This window comes from Piliocolobus tephrosceles, chromosome X (assembly GCF_002776525.5).
Source record: "Piliocolobus tephrosceles isolate RC106 chromosome X, ASM277652v3, whole genome shotgun sequence".
NCBI classification, from domain to species: Eukaryota; Metazoa; Chordata; class Mammalia; order Primates; family Cercopithecidae; genus Piliocolobus; species Piliocolobus tephrosceles.
Window position 1 is genome coordinate 83,581,991 of NC_045455.1, and position 5,334 is coordinate 83,587,324.

The 5,334-nt window shown below is 40.0% G+C and overlaps 1 pseudogene; it reads left to right on the forward strand.

The window, feature by feature from the left end:
* Positions 1-2,827: 2,827 nt before the first annotated feature.
* On the forward strand, positions 2,828-3,225 carry LOC111540480 (annotated as a pseudogene).
* Positions 3,226-5,334: the final 2,109 nt, after the last annotated feature.

Consider the following 5,334-nt stretch of genomic DNA (forward strand, 5'->3'; position numbering starts at 1 on the left):
TGTTGCTATCACTTTTTAACTCTTGGGATCTCATCCTTGGGGGAATAAATTATAAAGTTTTGTTGTCTGTCATCTAAGCAATGATAAAATCAATCATCTATCAAATGTGAACAGGATATGCCTTTTAGGATGTAAGGCCATGACATCTCAGATGAAGCAAAGCAGCCAATAGCACAGACAGATAGCCCTAAAATCTTCCGCCAAAGGCCCATCTCTCTTCGTTATTTTTATTGTGAGCTGACCATGCAAATTTATTAACCCAACTCTTACAACTGTTTTTTGATAGACAACAGTTGCCTTCAGTTGTTAGAATGAAGTAAAAAAATATTCTCCCCCCAACCTTGAGAGCAAGTTTCTGTCTCACAGATGCATTAAACATTTTTGTTTAGCAAGCAGGCACAAAGTAGCTTACAGAGCCTACGTAGTAAGCCTCATGACCGTTCTTTGTCCTTTTAGTGCTCTACTATGCTGCATGGCAGATGCTATAGTTTTCACAGTTGATATCAGACAACCAGAGGTGATCCTCCCACTTTGACCTCCCAAAGTGCTGGGATTACAGGCGTGAGCCACCGTGCAGGCCAGTTTGTCTATTTTTATACCAATACCATATTGTTTGGGTTATTATATCCATGTAATATATTTTGAAGTCAGGTAGTGTGATGCAAAACTTTGTTCTTTGTTCTTGTTGCTCAGGATTGCTTTGGCTCTCATGTTTTTTTTTTGTGATTTCATGAGTTTCTGTATTGTTTTTTCTATTTCTGTGAAAAAATGTCATTGCAGTTTTGATAGGGATTGCATTGAATCTGTAGATTTCTTTGGGTAGTATGTTCATTTTAACAATACTAATTCTTCTAATCTGTAAGCATTTATTTGTGTCATCTTCAATTTCTTTAATCAATATTTTATAGTTTTCAGTGTACAAATCTTTCACCTCCTTTGTTAAATTTTGTAAGTATTATATTGTAAAGATCTATGTGTAGGAGTATAGTGAGGTAAGTAAACACCCCATTTTAGATCATTGTAGCTATTGTGAATGACATTTTATTTTTCTTCAAATATTTCATTGTTAGCTTATACAAATGCTACTGGTTTTTGTATGTTAACTTTGTACCTTGCAACTTCAGTTAATTTGTTTTTTAAGTTATGGCACAATTTTGACATATCAAATATTTTAAGCTGAAGGATCTGAGAAATTGCAGGTATAAGAAGGGCTCTTTGACCTTCTCCTGAGGCAAGTCATAAGACTCTCATGTAAGAGGTGCCCTTACTCTTTGTGGAGAAAAGGAGCATCCTTACTTTTGAAAACAGAGGGACACCAACAGGAATTAAACAAAGAAGCCTGCTAATTTCCCCCAGTTTACTACACTTAGCTCATACCCCCTTTGTCCTATCACATTTTTCCATGACTTCTCTCTTCATCAAACCTTGTATAAAACACTTAGGTTTAACTATTTTTGAGGTCTTCATATTCTTATGAAGGTTTCCATGTATCAAAAACTTATGTTAAATAAATCCATATACTTTTCTTTAGTTACAGAGTTTCAGCTGAGAACCAAAGGGTAGAAGCAAAATATTTTTCCTTCCCCTACAGTATTCCACCCTAAAGGAGGAGGAGCAGAACACCCTATCTTAGTTTCTTTGTGCTGCTATAAAAAGTAGCACATTCTGCTGGGCTTGGCGGCTCATGCCTGTAATCCCAGCACTTTGAGAAGCCAAAGCAGGAATATTACTTGAGGCCAGGAATTCAAGACCAGCCTGGGCAACAGAGTGAGACCCTGTCTTTATGAAAAGTACAAAAATTGTCTGGGCATGGTGGTACATACCCATAGTCCCAGCTACTACTTGGGAGGCTGAGTGGGGAAAGGTCATTTGAGCCTGTGAGGTTGAGACTGCAGTGAGCTGTGACGGCACTACTGCACTCCAGCCTGGGTGACAGAGTGAGATCCTGCCTCAAAACAAACACCCTAGTAGAACAAACACCCTTTGGCAAAAAAAAAAAAAAAAAAAAAAAGAAAAGAAAAGAAAGAGAAAATAAAAGAAACAGCAGAGACTGGGTAATTTAAAAGGAAGAAAAATTTAGCCTGCACAACATGGTGAAAACCCATGCCTACAAAAAATGCAAAGATTAGCAGGGCATCGTGATGCATGCCTATGGTCCTAGCTACTCAAGAGGCTGAGGTGGGAAAATTACCTGAGCCCGGGAGGCTGAGGCTGCAGTGAGCTGTGATTGTGCCAGTACATTACAGCCTGGGTGACACAGTAAGACCTTGTCTTAATAAATACATAAAAATAATAACAAATAACAAACTTATTTCTCACAGTTCTGGAGGCTGCGAAAAACATCAGACAAATCCCAACATAAGAATATGCTACAAGATATCTGATCAGTTTTCCTCAAAATTGTCAAGGACTGCCAGGCACTGTGGCTCACACCTGTAATCCCAGCACTTTGGGAGGTAGAGGCGGGTGGATCGCTTGAGTTCAGGAGTTTAAGACCAGCCTGATCAATATGGTGAAACCCTGTCTCTAATAAAATACAAAAATTAGCGAGGCTTGTTGGTGGGCGCCTATAGTCCCAGCTACTCAGGAGGCTAAGGCAGGAGAAGCTCTTGAACCTGGGAAGCAGAGGTTGCAGTCAGCCGAGATGGTGCCACTGCACTCTAGCCTGGGCGACAGAGCAAGATTCTGTCAAAAACAAAACAAAACAAAAAGGCAAGGTCACCAAAAATAAGCTTAAGATACTAAAAAAATAAATTTAAGGAATTGTCGCAGCCAACTCCTTGCACTCTCCCCTCCGGTCTTCTTTCCGCCATCTTTCCGCGCTGCCGCAATGGTGCACATGAATGTCCTGGCTGATGCTCTCAAGAGCATCAACAATGCCAAAAAGAAGAGGCAAAGGCCAGGTGCTTATTAGGCCTTGCTCCAAAGTCATCGTCCGGTTTCTCACTGTGATGATGAAGCACGGTTACATTGGCGAATTTGAAATCACTGATGATCACAGAGCTGGGAAAATTGTTGTGAACCTCAAAGGAAGGCTAAACAAGTGTGGAATGATCAGCCCCAGATTTGATGTGCAACTCAAAGATCTGGAAAAAATGGCAGAATAATCTGCTTCCATTCCACCAGTTTGGTTTCATTGTACTGACCACCTCAGCTGGCATCATGGACCATGAAGAAACAAGATGAAAACATACAGGAGGGAAAATCCTGGGATTCTTTTTCTAGGGATGTAATACACATATTTACAAATAAAATGCCTCATGACAAGAAATTGTCACAGCCAAAAGGAGCCTAAGGAAACATGATAACTAAATGTAAGGTGGTATCCTGGATGAAATCCTGGAACAGAGAGGGCATTTAGGTAAAAATTAAGGAAATTTGAACAATGAATAAGTTATATAACTAATATATAACTGATACGTAACTTAATGTTACATATAATATATTATAACTAATAAGTTATAACAAGTTAATGTTAATGTATCAATGTTAGGTCATTAGTTGTAACAATGTAAGAGGTTAGTAATAAGGGAAACTGTGTGTGTGTGTATGTGGTACATGGGAACTCTACCATTTGCTCCATCTTTATGCGCATTTAAAACCATCCTAAAAATAGTCTATTAATAGTAAACAAGTAAGGAGAGCAATGGAGTATAACCGCCTGAACAAAAGAAATCCATAAATTCATACTGATAGTGAATAAATAAACAAGTAGGGTTCTCCTCTATAGCAGCATCTGGATTGACAAATGTGAAAGACTTGAAGGAGGTGGGAAAAAAAATGCCAACATTTATGAAATCTGAATCATAAGGTCAAGTTTGATTAGGAGCAGGATATTTGCTTGGTCTCAAAGTATAACCTCATAGATTGATTGCTTATTAGTTTTGTTTTTTGTTTTTTTTTTGAGATGGAGTCTTGCTCTTGTTTGCTCTTGTCACCCAGGCTAGAGTACAATGGCGTGATCTTGGCTCACTGCAACCTCCACCTTCAAGCGATTCTCTTGCCTCAGCCTTCCAAGTAGCTGGGATTATAGGTGCCCGCCACCATGCTCAGCTAATTTTTGTATTTTTAGTACAGATGGGGTTTCACCATGTTGGCCAAGCTAGTCTCGAAGTCCTGACCTCAGGTGATCAGCCCACCTCAGCCTCCCAAAGTGCTGAGATCACAGTCGTGAGCCACCGTGCCCGGCTGCTTATTAGTTTTAAGGGGGAAAATATGCCATGGAGAAACAGGACGATACCTTGATGGGGTGACAAAGATTAATATTATTTTATAATGAGCATAGTGTGCCTGCGGATGTAACACACTGAGAACGCCACAACCTCACGTAAATGTGGCTGTTTCAAAGGAGGATGCATGACTTTAATTATGAGAAGACAAAGGTCATAGTACAAATCTGTATTTGGGATAGATTTCTTTCTAAAAAGATGGGTTGCTTTGGTGAACTCCCTTGATCACAAGGCTGTTAAATAATCAAATGTATATATTCCAGACTGTAATTTTAACAACAAATGAAATTGTTAACACGTCGGAGATGGAAAAAGGTACATATCCCTAGAAATAATTACTTAAATATGAAGAGATGATCAGTTTTCCTTGCAAGGACCTGAAATTATGGGGGATGGGGAACCAGTGGAGGCAGGACGGGTTGGAGAGGTGGTGGGAAAAGAAGCCCTCAGTTGAGGACTGCCAGTTGTTTGATTTGTATTTATTTTTAATGCAACAAACAGTTACATAACGCTTATTCTTACCAGGAGCTCGCTGTCCTACGTGCTTTGCATATATTGACTCTTAATGGGAAAGCTCAGTCATCGGTCTGTATTTCCAAAAACAAAACAGCGACATGACACTAAACGATTTTGTTCATAAGTATTTTTATCTGTTATTGGGGACCTGCGCCGCAGTAATTCTTTCCTTCCACAGAAAAGCATGAACCTAAAATTACGTCAGGTGGTCTTTCGTAGAAACGGCCGGAATCCAAATTTGTGATACCAACTGTAGAGTTCCGTTGGAAAAGTCAGCTGGCTCTTTGTCTTCTAGAATGCCCTAGGAAGCATGCACTGAGAGCCAGTTACACATCTATTTCGGGTGCCAGGTTCTCATATTCCCTTTTCCTTCGGGGGCGAACGCCAGAGGAGGTCGCTGCTTTCTTTTAACTAAAGTTGGTGTTTTTCGATAACTTCCCTTCTCCAGATCTAGGAACTAATTCCGGTCTGCTTTAGTTGCCAAATTAGTGCGTTTATCACGCCATGGATTCTGGGAGACCTAGTCTCCGTACCGTGAGGTTTACGGAGCCGGTGTGAACGTCAGACTTCAATTCCCACAATGCCTGGC